This window comes from Rhyacophila brunnea, unplaced genomic scaffold (assembly GCF_057557595.1).
Source record: "Rhyacophila brunnea isolate RB1 unplaced genomic scaffold, BYU_Rbru_1.0 scaffold_21, whole genome shotgun sequence".
Classification (NCBI taxonomy): domain Eukaryota; kingdom Metazoa; phylum Arthropoda; class Insecta; order Trichoptera; family Rhyacophilidae; genus Rhyacophila; species Rhyacophila brunnea.
This window is the reverse complement of record NW_028232871.1, coordinates 33,567,359-33,591,854: the sequence shown is the minus strand read 5'-3', so window position 1 is coordinate 33,591,854 and position 24,496 is coordinate 33,567,359. Positions and strand designations below refer to the sequence as shown.

The following is a 24,496-nucleotide window of genomic DNA, read 5'->3' as shown; positions in this document are numbered from 1 at the left end:
TAATACTATATATTATTTACTTATATTATTTGGTGTTTCATTTCATTGTTTTTACTTTTAATTTGGGATTTTATTCGCATTTTAACATGGTTGATTTATTTATGCTGCGCGTGAAGGCGAAACATTTTTTTGAATATATTTTTGAAGTATTTATTTTCCAACTCCATCCCTACGAACACCCTGGAAGCTTTATAGCTTTCTTCGAGTACATCTATATCCGTTTCACATTCTTTTAAGGCGTGATTAAATGCACCTCCCCGAGCGGGTATTGGAAAGATTCCACGTAAAAAACTTTCTTTTACTGCTCAGATATTCAAATTAGGAGAGTAAACCCGAATTAATGAATAGGTTACCTCTATATTACATTTTACCACAATGTATGACTAAGTATTGACTGGTTAACAGTAACGTATCACTAAGAACTACTTTACAGTTAAGGCCATGCATTAGTTGAGGCACGGTCTAAAAAGATCGTTGCTAGGCGATGCGCGGACTGCGGGTCGCGGGTGCAAATGACACCTGTCAAACGAAATATTATTTTTCATATAAATCCAACATACGTTCATTTTATGTTCTGTTTATTGTTCTATTAGTAACAATAATAATATATTCATTGACATGTTTTCTTTTTAAAGTAAATGGGTAACGTTTTTAGTCATCTTTACACGATTTTAGAATTAATTGACCCGTCGCCATCACGCAGCAAAGTGACGTGCTTCTGGCTCGAGATTCTCTCAGTGAATGGCAGCGAGTCCAAAATTTCGTCGCGCCTACAGTTGGAAATTATTTGGCGTTTCACTGATGCGTCACCTTAAGGCTATCCACTAGTCCCAACAAATCATGCAATCGTTATTATGCTCCAAATAATCATTTTTGGCTTACTAACTCTAAACTAAACGCCGTATTTTATCGTTACTTTCGTGAATAAAAACTATTGATTTTAAAGATTTATTTGTCGAGTGCAATTGTAGACTGTTTTAGCCTTCGGACAAACGAACGAAAAAACTCGAAAAACTTAGTTTTTATTATTGTATTTCGTTTTTCTGCTCTCACGGTGTGTTCTTATTCTTTGTTTCGATGACGTTTCGGATTCGTTGCAATTGCTATGCTCAAGGAGAAAACACACCGTTTCCAAATAAAATAACTAGCAACCGAGAGAAGCTTATTAATATAGTTTATATTTTATTTTTTACGAGTCAATGTAATTACTTACATGTTTAATAATCGTTTAGTATCGAGCATTCTATATTGGTGTATGTTGATGATAATATGTAGAAAGTACACGCTGGTATACGTATTGACATCTTGTATATCAATACGAGTGAAGACCACTTCCAATAACTTCCGAAGTGTACACCAACTCTTGACCGGCTCGCACACTTTAACTTATCTCGACTGCAACACGTCGCATATGTCGATGTGATTTTGTTGGCATTCACAAAATACATGTCGCACCCCCAGTAAAATACTGTAGTAATCCAAAAAATGGCATTTTGCAGGAGAGCCATTTGAAGTTTCAAATATTCTTTGTAAATACAAGAAAAGTCTAAATGTAAAAATTATTACTCATTTTTATGGAAAAACATGATATATTTTCAACTGTATTCATCGTTTTTCTCTAAAACATATACAAATAAAGATATTTAAATATTTCTGAGTTACGACAGTATTTTATTAGGATATTTGAAAATTTCATGGTAAAATTTGAATCAACTCAATACTTTCTACTAATTTGTTGGTCACTGTAAATAAATGTTTTCAAAATATAAAGTTATGGTACAATCTTTAAAGATTTATTGAAAAAAACAAGAAAAATACAATTATTAGTTCAAAACAACAAAAAAATACGTAATTATTTTATTTAATGGGCAAATAAAAATTCTAGGTACGATTTTTAATTTTTAAACATCACTTGAAAGAGAAGCAAAAAAATCATTATACAATTTACGATGGTTAGCAGTGCAGAGAGAAAGCAAATCCTTCTTTTTAATTGTTGTTATTTTTGGCCGCTCTTGATATGCTTTGGATAAATTGAGACCATCCATTGGTAGCGGTTTACCTATTTGCCGTTGATGAATATCAATTTCCTACATTCTTCATGATAACTGGTTTTAAAAAAAATAATGTATGGATAGTCTCTGTCTACTTTTATAACTTTAATCTTCTGCCACAAAATTTTTTCTCCATTTTCATCCGTGTTGTAATTTTTACCGATTTCATCTGCTAGTTTTTTCATGTTGTGAAAATTATTTGTCGTCATGGGTTTAACAATGTATGGTTGTCCTGTTTTCTTACTTGTTTGTACAATAGTAATCATTTGGCTGGGCACAAGTATTGGTCCGCTTTTTAGAGCCCTAGTCTTCTGCTGCTCAATTGTAGAATGGACAATAAATTGCCTTCATTTTGGATATGCCCGGTGACCAAAAACTTATGAGAGATCGTTTTATTTGTTTGTGAATTCCTGATGGCATATAAATACATTACAGCAATGTATTTATTTTTATTCTACCTCACTGTAAAAAATAAAATGCTCAATGTGGTGATATTTTTCACATGCAATGTAATCGAGTACACAGCTACCAATTTCATTGGATCCTCATGCAGCTTGACCCACATGTATCAGTTTGCAATATTTTCAGTGATATTATAGACTGTAAGATTGTACATTGCCAACTTTCGTTTATAATAGAAAGTTGACACATTTCCGCAAGGAAGCGGTAAAACAGCCTGCAAATCATATACAGCTACGTTAATGATGCTATTTTGGCCATTAGTTCGGGACTCTGCTACGTTTTTGGTCTTTTCATCCCTTGCCTCTTTTTTTCCAGGTTGATGTGTCTCATACTTTACTTGAAGTTGTTCTTTTTCTTCTGGTGAAGAATTATTGTATAGGTCGCATTCAACGCACAAATCTTTTTTAGGCTTAAAGAAGCCAATATTAAATTCGTCATTAAATATGGATGCGTATTATAATAGTGTTCTTTTCCAAATGGCATATTGCTGTCAGCTTGTTGTTTTTTGTATAACCGATACATTTCAACAATTGTTAATTTACCGTCTAAATACAATCTAGATGTCTGTGCACGCAAATAATGTTACTCGATCACTGAGAGAGACTTAATGTGAGCTCTTATATCATTTTTTAAATCATCGTCAATTTTTTTGTGATTGCCATGGTGACCTCTTTGTTCTGGAATTGGCGTTCCGGAAAGGAGATCCCTTGTTTTCCACGCAGTAGAGCAGTACTTTTCACTCACCTCAAATGTGTTGATAAAGTATTTTTTGCATACTTCTTGTATTTGACTTCCATTTAATTGAAGTTGATAACAAACATTGTTGCCTCTGGTGGTTCCAGTTTTTTTGTTTGAATACTTTGGAACAATACTATCCATGCAACTAGTGAGAAAATTACGCTGTATCTCAAGATCTTCCTGAAGTAACAGAGTTACAACAGTATTTTTTTGAAAAATATTGTTTTAGTTTTTTAGAAAGCTTCTTGTAAAATACTGTCGTAACTTAGTTACAACACTATTTTATTATCGATTTAACAGTTTTCGGAAAGTAATGTACTGTATTAAGTGCTTTCTCTCTGACAATATTTGAGTTTGAGATACGACAATATTTTATTAAAATAGCAAAAAAAAATACGAATCCAACCACATCCATAACTCAAAAACGCCGATTTCAGACTTACGACAGTATCTTACTGGGGGTGCGATGTATCTAAATATACCGCAGCACGCCGCATGATTGCAATATTTTAGTTTAAGGGGGAGAGGCATAGAAATTCATTATCAAATTAAAGCTTTAAACATATTTTAATCGATAGATACCTATCTAAATACAATGGGAAAAATAAAATATATTTTTTTATTTCAAAGAGAAAGCGACAAATTTGAAAAAACGGCTAAAAATAAGGGCTTTACTAAAATAAATATTTATTGTTCCAAGTAATTTCTTGAAACAAAATTATCGATTTAATGTTGTTTAATAAGTTTTCTTGGAACTAGTGAATCTCTTTTGTCAATTAATTATAGTTTTAATGTTTTTTTTTCAATCTAAAATCAATCGATTTTTACGAAAAATAAAAATGTTCAATTTTCAATAATTGCATCAAGCGAAAACGTGGGCCTGTTCAATATATTTTTCTTACTTTTTAGATATATTTAACGTAATATTTTAATTTATATTTATTATGTTATTTACTAATTTCAAATTAAATACAGTCGTCAAGGACGTGCTGCCTCTAGCGGCAACAACGTGCGATACCGAAATAACTGTCATCTGTATTAGATTCTAGTTCGCATGGATAGGTACGAGTACCTACCTCGTATGTAGATACGTGCCGTTAGTAGGCATGCACATGGTAATATATTTTATTACGAATGGTCTGAAACCATTTGAGAAATTTATGTTAGCATTTACATTAAGCCGTCTTCTCATTTGTTTACTTGTATATTGATAAAATAAAGCAAACATTCATCAGTCAATTTTAATACACTGCTAGCAATGTTACCACCTCTAATTTTTCTATTGTGTGTGTGCGTATCATCAACGCATTTGAGCAGTGGCGTAAATAGTGTTGGTGTCACCCGTCAGCCGGTGTGGTAAATTTACACCCCCCCCCCACAAACAAACACATAAAATTTTTCATTAAAACTTATATTGTTAAGGTAGGTACCTATTTATTAATTTCAGCGATTTTATATAATAATAAACTAACAACGATAATTTTTGAAGTACCTACTTAATTTTAAAAAATAGGAAATAAAGAGAAAATAAGTAAAACGCCCGATCTGGTCACACAAAAGCCAATTTGTTGCATTTAGAAAATTTGCGGCGTCATAAACTGTCAACGTGAAGATGTTTTTACTTCGTTAGATAATTCATAATTATCAGCTTTGTATGAGCTACCAAAATTTTTAATTTTGCTTATGTGTTCCTTTCTTTCATGGCCACTCTTGACTAGTCATATAAATTCGGTTAAAGCACACTTGAATGCATGGCAACCTCAGTTTGGGTAACTGCTCCTGAGACATTCTCAGTTATAATGTTCGACCTTACGTAGTAGGTAGGTACAAGTTAGTTTTCCTGAATCATCTTATATGAAAAGACATACATATCATGAAAAACTTTGATATATATGCATTGAATTCTATTACCATTTCTTCAAGTGAACGTGAACGCGAATTTTCGCAAATGAATCTAATTATTACACCAATAAGCAGTGGCGCACCCAGGATTTAATATTGGGGGGGGGGGCAAGGAGGAGAATGTAAATTAGTCCCATAGGCTCTTTTTCTTCTTCACAGCCTAATTTATCGTTTATCGGTCTTTTGCACTCGGTGTACCTACACCATGGTCCCCACATCCTGAAACGGGCCCCCAGGCTAGGATATTTGGCGGGCCCCCTACCTACCGCTAAGATTAAAGGCAGTGTGAAACACTACATTAACATTTTTCAAATTGTGTTTTAGTTCAAATTAAGGGTACATATACAGTGAATTATTGGCGATTTTTAATACATCTACTTTAATAACGGAGCTGTCGAGTATCGGCACGTAATAATCAAAAAAATATATTGCACAATTATATAAGTAATTGAAAATGTTCATGGCCATGAAGTGTAATAGCGACTTTTTTTACTATTAAAGCTACTTTATGATGTGTGTTTATCTCACTTATCTGGTCAACCCGACACGCCGGGCCCCCCACAACCCGGGCCCCCAGACTAGAGCCCTGTCAGCCCTCCCCAGCCATGACCAACACCACTCCTGAATTCAGTTGGACACCGAGAATTTTTTGACAGTTCATTAGGGATTGGGTTTCTAAAATTTTGTTTGTTTTTTTTTCGAAATTTTTGTGTTAGAAATTAAAATCTAAGAAATTTTTCTAAAAAGGGTGCTGGAGAATTATTACAAATCATATTTTTGCAGTGTTTTTATTTTTATAAGCCCAAAGGTATAGTTTATTGGGTTTCAATTTCAATGTTTAAAATCATTGTGATAATTTTTATGTTTGGGAGGTGCCAGGGCCCCTCGATCCAGGGCATATCGACTTGGACACTAAAGACGTACCTAGTGCGTAACGATTAGGTGGCCAATCGATATAATTAGCGTACTATTTAAATGTGGTAATTAAAAAGCAATTATCTAGTCAGCAGTCAATGTGTTAAGTAATTAACATATCTACTTAATATATATTCATCGAAAATAAAATTGACACAATGTTTGTAAGTAGCTACATAAAAAAAAATATTACTAATAAAATATCTGCAAACTAAATAATGTCAAAATTAATTAGTAAAATTAATTTGGGATATACCTATTCAGATTTAAATAATTAGATCAGTCCTTATTTGGTTTTACTTAACCAGTTTTCAATATTTGTATAAGTAATCAGAAGTATTTACCTACCAAAAATAATCTCGACTGGCATATTTATACCTAGTCACAAATTAAAACTGGCGCAACATTGCTTGTTTGGAATGGTCCGGACCACAGAAAAGAAAAAAAAATATTTCTTAGTTCCCTGTCCGCGCCAATTCAGCCAGCATTGATATATTACTAGGTAGGTACCTGCTCGACTGACAGATGCTTTCCAAATAAACCCTGCAGTGTGCCTAGTACATATTATTATTATTACGTTTTGTGAATGCCAAACAAAATAAAAAGTCCCTATGGGTCAATTCTATTCAGATGTTTGGTATATTTTCTTATGATGAGAATAAAATATTATTGTCAATGTTTTGGGTATATTTAATTATTTTCAAATCACCAAACCGGCTGTCATCTTCGGATTGTTCTAATAATGTATTGATAATATTTATATTTTTACTTAGGTAACCTAATCATTATTTTCTAAAAATGTGTTGTAAAATGGCCTAGGACGCCATTTTTATGGAGATCATGTGTATGGTCTAATGATTCCATACCTAATTAATTACCTATCTTCATTACTATGAGAATGTCAATAATTCACAGATTGTTATCACATATAAATATCATTACACAATATTATTATATGTATATATTTTTTTAATATTACTATAAAATCCAAATTCTAATACAATCCAATCCATTCCAATTAAACTCACATATTAAGTAATTATTATAAGGTCGATGGTCCACGTATATTTTTATAATAATCTGACGAAATATAAAAAAAGTCCGATTGAAATAAAATGCAAAAAATATATATACCATTGTTTAAATAATAATTGTAATTATATCATCTGTTTTTAGATTTTTTATTAATATATAATTACAGTGACATCTAGATAAGATGCCTCGAAGATTCATTCAAATTGGATTGTAATTGGAATTAGAATCTGATATAATTTTGACCTATATGCTTTGTAATTCGGGGAATAGATGGCTCTATGAAATCGAAACTTTTGATGACATCCCCCTTAAAAAAAAAACATCTGGTGTCTCGTATGCAACAAATTTCACCCGCATTTTGCAATTCGTCATTCATTTTGGCTTGTCATGTGACGTCACTGTCCCGGCATGGCACGGAAGAAAGTTGCACATTGCGCTCAGTTTTGATTTATTATTATATCCCAGTCGAGACGATTTTCAATGTGCGACTTGGCATAATCTAACCAAATTCATGAAAGTACACAAAAAATATTCAACAGTAATTAATATACGAATACTTTTATATTTTTCCGGCGAACTGATTAAGTTTTTGTAAGTACGACAAAAACCGAAAAAGGTGAAAGCGATTTTAATGTAAAATGTGCAAGGCAGGCGTGTAAGCCTTCCACAGAGAATTCAATTTATTTCTCAGTTTAAAAAATATCAAAGTTGCAAACCTACTTCTACAATTTATCGTTTGCTTAACCTAGTTTTTTTATTTGCCATTTGGCAGTTTTACACGGGCAGTAAAGTGAGCTCCCGAGCAAGTTCGCTCGTGAATTTATATTATTTTAAACACTTCTCTACTAACTGTGGCAATTCGTTTTATGATTTTAATAAATACTTATATCTCCATTACTTTAACTGTGTAAACTGCCAATTCTTGGAGAAAATACACTGTATTAATAATTAAAATAAAACACTATATTATAATAAACTATTGTTGAATGTAACATACTATAATATATTATATTGAACATACATAATTTGAAAAGATCTCATGCTTATATATACTCACTAGTAAAAACCTTTCTTTGAAAAAAATACGACACCCGACGGGACTGGAATCTGTAACCGCTGGATTCGTGCCAGTGTGCTTTCCCAATTAAGCTACGGGCATCTTAATTAACTACGACGATTAATAACTAGTAGGATGTTTTCAAATATTATAGTTAAAGATGTTGAAGAAACCTTCTTCTATAATCTATAGGGCTGGAATCTAAATGTATGAAATTGGCGCAAAAAATTACATCTGTTTAGTCTACTGATTAAGGCTATACCTCAGTTGAGGCACGGTCTAAAAAGATCGTGGCTAGGCGATGCGCGGATTGCGGGTCGCGGGTGCAAATGATGAACATCCATGCCAAACGGAATATAATTTGGCATATAAATCCAACATGCGTCGCCCGTCGCCATCACAAAACAAATTGACGTGTTCCCAGCTCGACGTTCTCTCTCCGAATGCCAGCGAGTCCAAAATTTCGTCGCGCCTATAGTTGACAATTATTTGCCTTTACATTGATGTATCGTCTTAAGTTAGCCACATGTGACTTGGCATTGAAGGTTTATTTGAAGAGAACCTCACACTGTCTTTTACTATGACATTCCACTATCATGTCTGATTCTCATACTTAGTTAATTATATACCTACGATTTTACGTGCACTATTGCCAAAATAAACATAAAATTATAGGATTGAATAGTTCAATTTGACATTTCACGCACCTCATAACGTCGATGTTTTGTAAAAAGGGCGAATTAACCAAAATGCTACTTTACAGGAGGATTTTTAACTTTTGACATTTATTAGTTTTTTTTTATCTCTAGATGATTATAAATATCTAACAAGTTTATAATAAAGCTTAGAAAGAATACTGTCATTATTATAGGTATTATTATATCATATTTTAAAAGGCCTAATATGTCACATTTGCTTTTTATTTCGTAATTTTAATTAATTTAATTTTAGTCGATTATCGTTTTTAAGTACGTTCCTGCGGAGATAAAAATTCGCCGTTTTTACACAACAAGGCTAGTGGGGTACATATTGTATTGTCATTAAAATCTCGATTTCGCCAAAATGGTTGATTCGCCCTTTTTACAAAACACCGACGATAATATTGCCGTCTCAAAGCAGACATTTGAATATAAAAATTAGCTACAAATAACATACCTTTGGAAAGATACTTCTTGAGATTATGTCATCATCATCATCAGCCGGGATCAATCCACTGCTGGATGAAGACCTCCCGAAGCTTCTTCCAACTCTCTCGGTCCTGTGTCTTTCGCTGCCACGTATTTCCGCCGAAATTTACCAGTTCGTCAATCCAGCGGCTTTTAGGGCGACCCTGTGGCCGTTTCGTGCCCCTTGGGTAGCACTGAATGTCGGCATTTGTCAGCGGCCGTCCTTTCGGCGAGCAATGTGCTCCGCCCATCTCCATTTCAGCTGTTTGGCAACGTCTATTACATCGCGTACTCCTGTCTGCTTCCTAACCTATTCTTTTCTCTTACGCTCCTTTCGCGTGATGCCCAACATGCACCTATCCATGCCTCGCTGTGCGACTCTTAGCTTTTAGACATCTCTCGTGTTGAGGGTCCACGTCTCGCAGCCATACGTGAGCACGGGTGGCACCATATAGGTATTAAATAAAAAGAGGGGCAAGAAATCGGCTTTCTCATACAACTGAATGAAGCAGGCCAACAATAGCCGACAACTTACAAGAAATAGCGACTCGATAAAAAAATGCAGGGCATCACGGAGAATTTACTTTGGTCATTATAACGTACCATATAATACAGGGGAGGGCAAACTTTTTGGATGTAGGGCCAAATTCAAGAATTCAAAATGACCGGCGGGCCGCAAGTAAAATACCATTTTTAGATATACACTATTTATTATCACGAAAAATAAACATTTCAAAAAAAAATAATGAGAAGAATGAAACTGTTGTTTATTTTTTTAAATTCAGGTGTTAATTTTGTAGTTGATATTCTTAAAACTGCTTTTAAATGGGCATCGGCGATATTTGATCGTATAGAATTTTTATTGAGGTTCATGATCGAAAATGTTTGTTCACATATATAAATTGATCCAAAAATAACGAACATTTTTCTTGCATAATCTTTAAGTTGGTCGAATTTGTCTGAATTAAGGGCATTGTAAAATTTGGAGATTTCTTCACGACGATGCAATTCTCTTAAATCAGTGTCACACTGCAGATCAATAATCTCAAGTTGTAGCTTTGTCGGTACACTATCAATATCTATTGAAATCGATGTTCAACGTAGAAAATAGTGGTTACATAGTGTGAGACGAGACGCAAGGAAGACGTACTGAGATAATACATTTACGAAATAACAAATTCTTAAAATTTTTCATCTATTGTCAATATTTTTTAAAAAGTTATTCGTAATCAGAAGTACAATTAATGATGGCGGGCCGCAAAAAAATGCCCTCCCCTGATACAATATAATGTTAACGTGGAAATTTTGCCACAAATTGATTACCAGCCTGGCTCACCATACTTTTTCACTATACTTGCCTCCTTCACCATACTTTCATATAACCTGCCGCCCCTAGGGTAGCACACATTGGTTGAACACCTTACGCTTGAGATTATGTAGCATTCGCTATATCCGGATCATTGTTTTCTCTCAAATAAACCTTCATCTAATAATATATTTTACTATTTACGGTAAATTAATGCATAGGTATATCTTAAATATTTTAATTAAATTAAAAAAATATTAAGTACCGTCGAATGGGGTGGATAGAGACACTTTTTTCCCTTGACGATAATGTATCTGCATACTTATTCCAAATTATATCAACACGATTAGCTTAAAACTTGTTTTTATAGTCCTTCTACATGTTTATGGACATATTTTTCAAATATCCTTTAAGGTTATTAAAGAACAGCCAATTTTGTTCGATGTCTCTATTTAACTTGAATTGGGGTGAATAGAGACGAGAGGGGGGTGAATAGAGACTTGGAAGGTGAATAGAGACCAAATGTATAGGGAGGTAGGTAGATGTAGGTCATTTATAAACATTCATACATTTGAGATTATTAAATCGAATTATAATGTTACAAGTGCAATTTTATAAAACATAATATTTATCAATATATAAAATATATAAGCATTTGGTTTCCTTACACTAACTTTACATACATTTATGGAATTTATAAAATCAAAATATTTATTTTACAATTATTGCACTAGGTTTCTTTTTGAAAGATAATTATCAATCAATTATGAAAATATTATAAAATAGGTAGGTATCTAGTTACATAAAATTAATATTGTGAGTTTATTAGGTAGATGAGTAGGTAACTGAAAATTAAAAATGCTCAAATCTATGGAGTTTAGGTATTAAATGAAATTATTAATTTTACATGTGCACTATTTAAAAAGATATTTATCAATGAATAAAATCATTATTATTTAGTTATTAACATTAATTAGTATTATTGGAAGTATTCCCAATATAATAGCTTGTACAGCATTCTTCAAAACCTATGGGTTGTGTTTGAGGTGTCTTTTGGTGCTTCGGGGATCTGGTTTAAAACACTTGGCATGTTTATATTGTACAGTGATCTTTCTAAAAAAAGAAAAAGAAGAAATATTATACCAAACATAGTCACTTTTCAAACTATTTAAATTTAAGTTTTCTGTATCATCACTGTCTCTATTCACCCACAGGCTGTCCTTATTCACCCCGTATTGCGTCTCTATTCACCCCTTATGGCGTCTCTATTCACCCCCTTCTCGTCTCTATTCACCCCAAAATATGTGAAAATTTCAAGTTCTGTAAAAAGAGCCCAATAATGCCGAAATTCGATGAAATACTATACAAACTTGTGTTTATAGTATAAAAAACACTTGCAGTAAATGTAAATTATTATGTTAACACAGTTATACTTACGTTTTCTGGAATAATATCAAAGTTTTTGAGCAGTCGAAAAGTAACGATTCACGGACACCGAAGTCTAACGCAGTTGTTTAAATTTTGACAGATTATAGAGTTGCTTTGGTGTTGTCATCCAAAATATGAGATTACCAGCAGTCAAAAAATTTTCACATACTCATGATAAATACGTAGGATACTTATTAAAGTTGTGTTGAAATTCATACCATGTTTTTGTCTCTTTTCACCCCACAGTCTCTATTCACCCCAAACGACGGTACTTACTTTTCTTATTTGCGTTGCTATATTTTCCGTTACAGCATTATTATCTCTAAAAAATATCCTTTCAATAAACTTTAGTACGTTCAAAAAGCATTGGACACAGTAATTGCTTTTAGTTTAGTTGGAACGGCCGGGACCATTACCTACCCACTCGCGAATTCTCACAAATAACTAAGCAGTTACTTGTATATTTTTATCACACCTCCTGCCTACGTATTTACTTATACAAATGCCCCTAATTGTATTGACTCGCAAACAAACCGGAATCTCAGTTATATCCGCACAGTTTTACCCTCGGAGTTTCAGCCGGGTAAACTTTCTTCGCATTGTATCTATCTATCTATCTATCTATCCTCTCGTCTTGTGTACATATTTATCCGGGGCCGACGCGTGAAAAGCGAGTTTACACGCCGTACGAGAGTCTTAACCCCGAAGAGAAACATATATTAATTAAAAGTTTTCGTGGTCATCGTAGTTAGTTACATGTTCTCTTTGGTAAGGCAAAGCCTGCTGGTTAAAATGTCTGTTCTTTGCGAAAACTAGTGTTTTATTCAAAATAACTTTTTAAATGAATTGGTAATAAGTACCTATTTTTATTTTATTACAACGTTTTTATTATCTCGTATTCTTATTTGTTCGTTTGTCCGGTACAAATCTTGCAATCGATTTTTTAACTAACTTCCCGACTAGCTAGAGATTTGAAACTTTTAGAATATATCAAAACACGATGACAATGCATTCTTTTAATACTTTTAGCCATCTTTAAGCAGAATTTAATTAATTTTCAGTTAATTCTGTTTTGTATGGAAAGTTATTTCAGAAAAATCCGTAAAAAGTAAAACACTATTATTGGTTGCTAAGGCGGTGGTCCTAGCAATTAAATTATTAATATATACGTGGGTTACTATGGAAATCAAAATGAAATGACAAAATGACATTTCAGTATTCTATATTTGTTTGTTTGTTTTTTATTTACTTCATATCAAGTACAAGTTTGAGCGTATTGAGCATAATAATTCAACAGAAAATTTAAAAAATTTGTATATAAAAAGTTCTTTTTATCTTGTAATTATTTATTTTCAGTATTTACTTTGCGTAGTTTCAAATAAGAATATTACAACGGTGATATTTTCATTCTTTTTCCATGCAATCTAGACTCTCGGGTACGTTAGAGATATCAGAAGATTGTCCTTATGTAAGTACATTGAAAGAGCTTGGCATAAAATATTGTCACACGCATTGTCAAATTCTTCGGCCATACTTTGATCGTCATATTAGAAACACTGGAAACCCAGTCCGTGACTCCTCAGTACCTCTCTTCATTTGTCCTTATTAAAAATGGTCATCGAACATTATATTGTGTACTAACGAATTTTTGGCCGGTTTATCTTAAATATGATAACCAAAGAACTATTATGTGGTGTTGATAATTATGAAAATTGTTATGTTCGCTCCAAATTGAAGCATATTATGGTCTTCCACGTGGTGAATGTTATTACTTATTATATTCGACTTTGTTTAGGAAGAAGGGCGTAACCCTCGATTTTTCGAAAAGTGCTTTTATTAGACATTAACAATGTATACAAATAAATACACGTTCTATAAAAAGGAAGTAAGCCGCAAATACCGAATTATTATCTAAATTCAGGTTTTAATTGAGATTAATTAAGTTTTAATTTAAGGAAAAAAGTATTTACCCTCAATTTTAATGATTTTTCTGTAATTACTTCTTTAATTATTATTAGATCGAAAATATATTACACCAAATCATCAATCATCATGCACCCAATGTATGTGCCTATTTTTTTTTTTAAATATTACACTGAAATCATTCAAAAAACGTTTTTTGCCCCTTCTGTAAAATTTGTTCTGTGAGGGTTACGCCCTTTTTCTAAACAAGGTCATTTATTACATTGGGTCCTTGCACGAGCTAGATAAATATAAATTGTGATTATACTTATTTGCAATAAATTAACACCGTACGATTGTAAAAATAATATAAATACGTACCGATCTAATTGAATAGACGATGCATCATTGGAAAGTCTCAGGTGTTTTTTTTTTATTTTTTTAATATTAGGTAGTCTTATCAATTACGACAATTTTTAAGCTATCGTCACGATTTAATTTGTTATGCGATTTATTAGTATCATTGGGAAAGTCATTAAGACTGGATCCTTTAAGAGTTTCTCGTCAGGATGGTAAAAGTCCTGATGGTAGATATCACGATTATACGTTGGTGTAATGCTTCCTTGGTCGATACGCCTGCAGTGTCATCTTCATTGAGCTATAATCTCTACAGTTTACAGAAGGTAAAAAGTATATAAAAAAAATACGAAACGGTCATGCCTTATTATATTTTTCGCCCTTCGCACTGAAAATCGGTTATCCTTTAGTGGAAAAACCTAGTGAGTGTCGGTCGTGTGAATACCGAGCCGTAGCGTATTCGTAGCGCTTACTGTTTACCTTTTTATATATATATATAAATTATGTGAAATTATATAAAACGTTATTCTACTGTAAAAATAAATTCTTTCAAATAATGATTACTCTTGAAAATTACAGGAATAGTTGGTGTAACTAAGTCCAACGCAAATCGCTTAAAGTACGTACCAAATAAACAATATTAATTGACACTATTCAAAAGTAAGTCAAACCAAGGCCTGAACAAAAACGATGCATGAGTGAGAGTGAGAAAGTATTCGGCACCCTTATAATCTCTGCGACACGCGCTAGAGTAAGATAAAAAGTCTACCTATTTTTTAGTTAGTTTCCAAAACTATCGCCGGCAAATCGTGCTGAATCGCTTCACGCAGCGTCGATAATCTGCGAGTTCGTGTTGCTAAATTTGCTATTTTTTGTGTTGAACATAAAGTCAGTGGTAAATATGTTTAGTTAATTAAATAGGAAAGGTAGTTCTGCGTGTTGTATTAAAATATGGTAGCCGTACTGATAAGCAAGAAGATGGTATTACGTTTCATATGTAAGTTGATACATGTTCGTGACAATTTATTTGTATATTATTATTTATTTTAATGTCAGTGACCTAGTGTTTCTTTAAAATAACCTAAATTATGGATATCTTTACCTAATTGGTTGCATTTTGACCGCTTAAAAATACTATATAACGTAAAAAAAATAGAAAATTATATTTTAATTCTGAGCGTCTAGTGCGAGCACTTTGGGCGAGCACTAGCGAAATGGTCTCGAACATTTGTAGGCGAATGCGTTTGCTCGCCCACAAACCAAACGCACGGCACGTAGCTTCATTTAGCAATGCAACGGATGGCGTCTATATGTATCTATAGTCTATGAGTAAAACGAAATTAATTTATTTGTGTTATCCGCCTATATCCCGTAATGGCATAATGCTACCATTATCGGATATTATTAATTTGTTAAGGCTACGCTTCAGTTGAGGCATGGTCTAAAAAGATCGTGGCTAATGCGTCAATTACATTGAGCTTCTTTACGAGCTGTTTGTTGGGGAATTTATAATCTGCCTGTAAAGTCGCCCAGTGTAATCATCGAACAAGCTAACATTTCGATGATTACACTGAGCGACTTTACAGGCAGATTATAAATTCGCCAACAAACAGCTCGTAAAGAAGCTCAATGTAATTGACGCTTAAGCGATGCGCGGATTGTGCAAATGACGCGTGCCGAACGAAATATAATTTGTCTTAAAAATCCAACATGCGTCCATTTAATGTTATGTTTATTGTTATATTACTAATAATAATAGTATATTCATTGACATTTTTTCTTTTTTAAGTACATACGTAAAGTTTTTTAGTAATCTTTACACGATTTAAGAATATTTTCATCCGACGCCATGATAAAACAAATCGACGTGCGGACAATTCGACCGTCGGTCTCCGATTGGCGACCAGTGAAAAATTTCGTCGCACCTACCGTTGAAAATTATTTGCCGTTTCACTGAAGTACGCTCTTAACCTATGGCGTCCTTAACTGGCTTTTGACAGGCCTGAATGGAGGAGGCAGGTGCTGGAGGAGGCGAAGACCCACACAGGGTTGTAGCGCCAAGAAAAAACAAGATATGAATTGGTAATAATGGCACGCATTTTTAAAAGAACTTAATTTCATTTTCTTACCCTTTATAAAAAAATATTTCTTACCTGTGTCATTTAGCGTACCTCTTAGTATTGTATTGGATGGTATGCATCTTTCCAATTACAAACTATTTTTTAAACACCCTATGCTGGCAATCTCTCCATCTCACTCTTTTCGCATTCTCGCATTGTGTTACTGCGCACAAAATTAATTCAGTTTAGAAAGTTTAATTACTCAGTAATAAAAAGTGTTTAGGCCTTTAGCATCTCAGTCCTCAGGGAGAGCCAGGCGCGTGAGTGAGAGGGATAGACGGCGGGGGCTTGTAAAGTTTTTACCCATTCGGGACCGTGGCGGGAGAGTCAGCGAACTTATACACGCGTCATATTATGTTGCCATTGTCAATATAAAAAAAGAAAAACAATTGGTGTCATCGTCAATATCATTAACCATACAACAAATGTAGGTAATTTAAACGAATTTTTGAAGCCAAAATCTGTACGTATAAGGAATGTTTCTGGTCAACGACCGACAAAAAAATGAAATCTGGTAATATGTAGTAACACCTCCCATAGGTGTCATCCCCTAAGCGGTTAGACCCTCTGTGTCTATTTTTATATGAGTGCATTTTTGCTCGCCCAGAGAGCGTCAAGCGTGTCTGGAATTTAAACAGAGCTCACGAGTTTTTTTGCGATGAGGCTCAGATCTTTTCAATTAGTAAAAATTCATATTCTACAACTCGCCACAATCCTATGTTCTTCTTTATCACCCAAACTGCACACACAGCAGATGATGTCATTTGATAGCAACATCAAGCGAGAGGGAGTACCTAAAGCTCCCTCCACCCACCTCCCCTCCCCTTTCAAAGGTGATAGTAATTACAAAAGAAATGTGGACAAAACTATCAAGCCAATTCACAAGCGTATTGAACGAATAAAGAATATTCAACAATTTAAAATTTGTCGACGAGATTAAGTGGATTTGTCACATAAATAAGATTGTGACTTGAGTTGGATCAACAATGTAACTACTGTATATCTATAACATTCTTGCCTAATTGTGTGTGTTTTAAGGCTTTATTACACTGGCAGATGCGCAGATCCAACGATCCACGCCGACCGTCGAGACCAACGTCTTTACACTATAAGCACACACAACGATTCGATCGCGTTGGTCCTTGTTTTTGAATTGTTTAAAATAAACAGTGTTGCTATTATTAAAAATATAGGTTGACCAAAAACTATTTCTCGTTAGATAGGTGGCTACACTGAACAGTTTTCCATCCCAATTTTACGCCAAAACTCAGCTGTCAAACCTAACCTCGCAAGCGGGCGGTAGCTTCGGATATTTTCGTACGTTCTCGGCAATATTCGCTTGAATCTTCGTGAATCGTTGCAGAGGGAAATAGGATTGGTTCCAATTTACTCACGATCGTTCACGATCCCGCAAAACCATAGATAATAGATTTTGGCAATCGTGGCAGATGCAATTTTAGCATTACTTGTTTTCCATGAATGTATCCGTTATGTATACCTAGTAGGTAATAAAACTTCTTGTCTAACCCGGATAAACCGTCGAACCAGTTAAACACTGTAAGAATAGTAAAGCCATTTTACAGACATTATTTTAAAGACAGGTATTTATTATATTGGCATATGTACTTGTTACAGGTCTTAAATGTTGGCAGACTAAAAAACCCTGATTATTCCATATGTTAATAATAATTATTCAGAGATCTCAATCCATGAATTCAGCTATAAAGTACAGGGTGGTCTCGAGCGATAAACTTTATATTGTTATTTCCCAGTTGTTTGCAGGTCTGTTACGCCGCGTCGCCTGCCAAAGTGTTTTTGTTTGGCTACTAACTCAAACTCAAACTCAAAGATGATGCTTGAGTCAATATTTTCGCTTCTCGCGATTATCGCGGCCTGTTATTTTGTTTTTACTGTCCTTGTACATATTTAAATTCTGCGATGTTATTGTTCGAGCTTTGATTATATCAAGTCATAATATTTTTCAGTTAAGTGGTTGGCATATTAAATGGATAAATAGTATAAGGGATGTAGTCGATTCTTATTTTGTCCCATATACATCCGTTATTAGTTTGATATAAGATAGCTTGCTCGTGTGTGTGTGTAGACTTGGGTATTTCCCGAGAAAATCTCAATCTCGAGATTCGGGATTTCCCGAAATGATGAAATTTTGAATTCTCGAGATTCGGGATTCATATATCGGGAAATTTAAAAAAAAACTGAAAAAATCCTAAAATCAGTGTAAAAACAGACAAATTCCAAAAAACTACGTTTTTTTTATTTATTTAAGAAGACAAACAAAATAGAAGTAAGAAAACAAAAATAATTCAAAACATTATTTATTTAAATAGAATTCAAAAAAACACAGACTGTCAATCGCTGCGTCTGACAATCGCGTACGCTTTTGAGACACAAAATTCCCTGATGTTGCAAACATTGCGCTCATTTTGAGTTGACGTTGGCTTAATTGTGTTAAATGCCCCGATCAGTCTTTGAACGTTTAGTGTTTCTGTTCACTTTTTTCATATACAAAATAATTTTTCAATGAATATTTAATAATAAAGAAATCCCGAATCCCGAGAAAAGATTCTCAAGATCCGGGATTTCCCGAAATGTTAAAAATTTCAACTCTCGAGATTCGGGATAGAAAATCTCGAAAATTTCTCGAGAATTCCCGAAACCCAACTCTATGTGTTTGTGACATGCGTTCGGGCAGATGTTAATAATACACGAGTTGATGTTTTATATCGTATATTCGATTATATTATGGCGCACATTAACTTGTTTGTTCACTAAGGTTTAACTTTAACATGAACCTTTTAACTTGTTAATTCATCGAAGGACTGGAGCGTCCTTGTAACCTCTACAGAGGAAAGGAGTTTCTAGACAACTGTCAGATTTCCGTTTGCGTTATTGTCTATGGCCTATGATCTATCAATGACCATAGACAACAGAATGACAGTTGTAGAGTTATATACAAAACCTCTACAATAGCACATATTCAGAGGTTTTTTTTAAGTCAAAAATTAGACTTTTAAAAGGGGGGCTAAAAAGTCAGAATGTTAAAAGTTTATATGCTAAGAGCGGAATGCACAATCTAAGATTTCGTTCCTAAGGATAAGTCGCCGAAAAGGATGACTTAACTATAGACAATCCTGAGTATAGAGTTAAGGAATCCTTAACCATAGACTACTTTTGTTATGAACACGCCCCCTTCTGTATTACCATTTACCACTGACAGCTGCTGTCAAAATAAATTCGCATGTCTATAACACAGTCCATACACTCAAATTCATTTGACAATGTATCTCAATATGGATATTAATAGTGTTAGTTCGTTTGGCATGTACTTGCAGAATATTATTTTATTTTTATACGCCAGCCCGCAGAAATACAAAATACAAGATGAAAAATGACACTTGATGCTAGTGTTACCATGTTAAAAAAAAAACTTGTGGTGCCTGTGGAATCACGTATAATGACTTATAACGGAAACATAAGAGTATTATAATTAAATATTAATATGTATTTATAGTTATTGCATTTATAAAATGCAGTTGTCATATTTTTGTCATCGTTTAACGATTATAAAATAATTTACCTAATTTACCTAACGAGAATTTTTAAATATGGTATTATTTTCAATAAAAATGATCTTAACTAAGGACAGTGTTTCTGCATAGTGTTTTCTGCTAAGGAAATTTTAGTTATGACAAATGTTTCTGCATTCCGCTCTAAGTATATAATCATATGGTAACAAAAGCATTATCTACAAAAATATATGAGAAACAAAATCACAGATAACAGGTCACATTGGAACCGGCAAAGCATAAATCCACGCAACAGCTTCCGGTTAGGCGTGGTGCAAGGGTGAAACTTCATCTAGTTGGGTATACATATTAAATGACTCCACGATGTGCTGAATAGGTGGTCTGAATCTCGCCACTTTCATAAAATACGCTACGGGGTTTCTAATAGTCTCACGGAATACGGGAATCCGTTTCTAATTTCCAATATAAAACCGAATCAACACTTACTTAACCATTAACACGATCCTCAACAACGAAGGACACAAGCACGAATAATGAGCTGATTCTTAAGACTTCGTATTAGGAAATTGTTTAATAATACATATAAGCCTTTCTGTACGAAAAACCATGACCAGTACAATCTTATAAATCCTTTATTTCACCCGAAAAAAGGCTCTGTTTACAGACTCAATGATCAGTGCTACACTCAGTACGCATATAACTTAAACATACCTTACAGCCCCATTCATGTTTATGTAAGGGCGCATGATGGCTCGGTACGGTGGCGACTCCATCGCATATTCATGGCGAAATCACGGCCGGTAGTGGAACTACACGTGAACTGTAGGGTTCTGTAATACCGACGTGGGCCATTTTATATTTTATTCAAATATACTGTACGTGGAATTGGAACATGGATGTCTAACGTTTTTTTATTGTTATTTCTCAGGTCGTTTTGGTGACAATATATTTACCATTAGCTTTATAGTTACTTTAATTTAAGTGGCAATTGGTTGGCAGAATTCAATAATAATGAGTTCCTTATCGGATTTGATAAACAAAAGAGAAGTTATTTAGTTATTTAGAATGTCATTTTAATTTCCCAAAAGTGGTCCAGCAACGTGACGAAGTATAATTATTGAAGAATAGAGGTCCGCCACCTCATCAAGGTCTGCTACCCTGAACAGTTCGACGGAGCTGCACTCGTATCAATTACGGAGGTGCTTAAGTCACGAAATTGGACGTCGTCTTCTACTATTTTACCGTTTATCTTATTTTGAATAATGAGTTGGAGAATGCTATGTCTCCTTCTGTCATGTGGACGAGGGACTGTTGCGGATGTTACGGATCTCGAAAGCTCCCCGAGATATCTCCTCGTTTAGCGTCCACCTTTCACGTCTTCGATTGCTAAGGAAACATTTTATTTTGAGAGAAAAATACTCCTTGCTATCTAAATTATTCTTTTTATTTCTTGAAACATAGTGACAAAACTAATTATATTCGTATTTCAAATTATTCTCCTGTGAACTTGCTAAGTGTCACTTACACCCTTTTAAAGTAAAACATTCTTAATATACAGGTTGAACACAGCAAACATTGTGTAACTATGGAAATAATTAGTCTATCTCACTTTGACTAAACTTCAAACATGTTGTGTGTGCGCAAATCAGTACCTTCAAGTTTTGAGTTCAGTGGCCGGATATTGTCTTAATGAACATGAGTTTATTTGTATAGAAGAAATAGTAGGTAATATGATTTATATTAATACTAGAAGAACAGGTATAATTCCATTTTTGCTTTTAAGATGAGCATATAGGCATGCACTGAGTGAGGGTTATCTGATTATTAAAAATATATTATGATTATCATTTTATCAAGAGCTCAACTCATCAGGCATTTCCCCGAGATCACATTCATAAAAAACAGCATGTAAATTTTTCAGACGCGGGTTACGAATTCCGTGACCCACGACAACATAAGTCGACGCGTAGCATTTGAAATAGTCTACTTCAATTATTTATTATATAAAAAATATAAATCCATCGTATATTAGTAGCCATATTGCTGAAGAAAATATGAATATATCAATTGTCCATATATATATTTTAAATAACTGTAGATAGACTATTTCAAATGTGACACAAAACAAATAATTCAGCGTCCAGCTGATGTATTCAACTGTTAAAATTGTCTTACCTTAATTAATATTTTTACTCACCCTTACTTGCTGTGGGTGGTAGTATTTCAAGATTATGTCTTTCTACAAGTTCCCCGTGCATAACGATCATTGTAAAAAAAACATGTAAATCTAGGATTCTTTCATGTCATTTGAATTGAACCGACTATCTGAATGAGAAGCACATTGGTCTCTGATGATATCGAAGAGTGAGTAAGGCCAGCATTGAGTCCCTCCTTGTAGTCAGTTTTCAACAGGTACCTACCCCTCAACTACTAACTATGGTAGGGTACGTTTGAGATAATATGATGAAAAGTGCGACTTCCGAATAAAATACTGTCTCCTTTACCAACTTCTGAAGCGATATCCTTTAGACATTAATAATAAAAAGAATACAAATCATACATTATCATTAACAACAAAACAACATAAAGTAATGCGCTTCATGTCTTAACTCTGGAGCTTTGAAAGCTCTCAAAAGCTTATTTTAAAATTGCAACAGTTTAAAGAGGAGACGGAAATGTGCTCGACGTTGCAACCGTTCGCATTTTTATTTTATATTTTCGTTTTACGTGATAAAAAATTCCGACCGCATTGAAGATAGATCTCTATGCTAGGGCACTGATATTTTCAAACAATATTGTACCTATGTAATTTTGTGGTAATTATGTTTTGTAACCAAACAGAGAGAGAACAAGGTAAGTACTTACCTAATGTTAATGCCTTTTTTGAACTGAAATTATACGTAGTTGCACAAAACCTATACAAGTTTTATACAATCTCTATAAGTGATTAAGTACAGAGAGTGGAAAACCCATAGTCAGGGTCTTTTCTGATTTTTTTTACACGAAAACTAAGCGTTCGATCATACCAACGTGTGTTAGAAAGATGTTCTAACATGTAAACTTATATATACGGTCTTGAACAATCATACTTTCTATAGAGAATAATTTATAAGCAAAATTACTTAATACAGCCAAGCAAAAGAAAATACTATTTTGTATTGTTTCCCAATAGAATTTGGGCAGGTAAAGTGGACTATATACTTTTTAATTGAAAATAATTTCCTATTTATTTAGGTTATTCAAATAAAAATACATTATAATAGTTATCAAAACTGATTGTACATATTTATTGCTTCATGAACAATATTTATTTTAATAATAAATCAATCCTACTAACGACTAGAGTTTATGAATGTATACATATTATTATGTGCTATGCAGTGAATAAAATATGTGTTTACGTATACCTGTATTTTTGTTTTATGTAAATACTTCGGAGTAATTTGTAAGCATTCACAAAAAAAATGTGAAAGTAAACAATTATTTTATTATGTATTTTGATTGTATTTTTTTTTATTGTGTTTTAATAAATAATTTATTTCCTTTCAGATCCACTGGTGCTAAGGTCCACTGCACTGGAAAATAAGTGAGTAGATCTGAACTAATATTATATAATATTATAACGGTTTCATAACAAAGTTTTGTGGTAATTATAGAATTTATTTTGACAGCTGTTTTAGATTACGTATATTATTATTTTAAGTACGGCTATAAGATAACTTATTGTAGGATTATCAAAAAAAGTTGCTTTAAAACCATTACAATAGAGTTCTACTACGGAAACATCAGATAGGTAAAAAAATATGCCATTACCGCATTTAGTTTTTCAATATTTTGTGTATTTAGTGTGACATTATTTATAAAAAAGAAGGGTAAATTTGATACATAATTAAATGAGGCTTCAACAAAAAAGTATTTAGCTCCTGAGAAACATACATATTTTAACAAAATATGGCGCCGGTCAGGACTCCAACCTGCATTGATTGGACTCCGGCCGATGTGCTTTACCAATTGTGTGAATCGTTGAATAAGAAAAATAATTTATTTAGTCATATTTCGTTTTATTCATTAGACTTTTGATATTCAAAAAAGTGACTCAAATTGATTTTGCGTTCATCATAGCTTCCATTTATGTAATTAAATGAAATGGTACAAATGTATTTTTCACGATAGCGGAAATACAATATAGTTTCCTAATACAGAAATAGAGAAGTGAAAGCCAGTCGCCATCGACTAATATTATAAATGTTGAATGCGCATTTTGTGCACGTTTACGTGACAAACTTTAATGCATGTTATGGTACATACGTAACTATTAAATATTCTTTAACACGTGCTTAAGTTTATCCCATATTTCTCCATTCTAATTATTCTATTTTAATTCTCTAGATATTCCCTGGTTCCTAATTGCTGCATTAGAAACAACAAATATTGCTTGATTTTCATTGAATCATGTTCATGCTATATACATTGTTAGAACAATGCAATTCGGATTAAGTAATATGACAT

General features: G+C 33.4%; 1 protein-coding gene across 3 annotated transcripts in view; it reads left to right on the top strand.

Annotated features, from left to right (window-relative positions):
- LOC147070965 (uncharacterized protein CG43867) overlaps window positions 1-24,496 on the top strand; it is an 899,434-nt gene that overhangs the window by 178,748 nt on the left and 696,190 nt on the right. For all 3 annotated transcript variants that reach the window (XM_085948919.1, XM_085948917.1, XM_085948918.1), the window contains one exon: window positions 23,537-23,573. The gene's annotated coding sequence lies outside the window, so the exon portion shown is untranslated. The remainder of the gene's footprint in view (window positions 1-23,536; window positions 23,574-24,496) is intronic.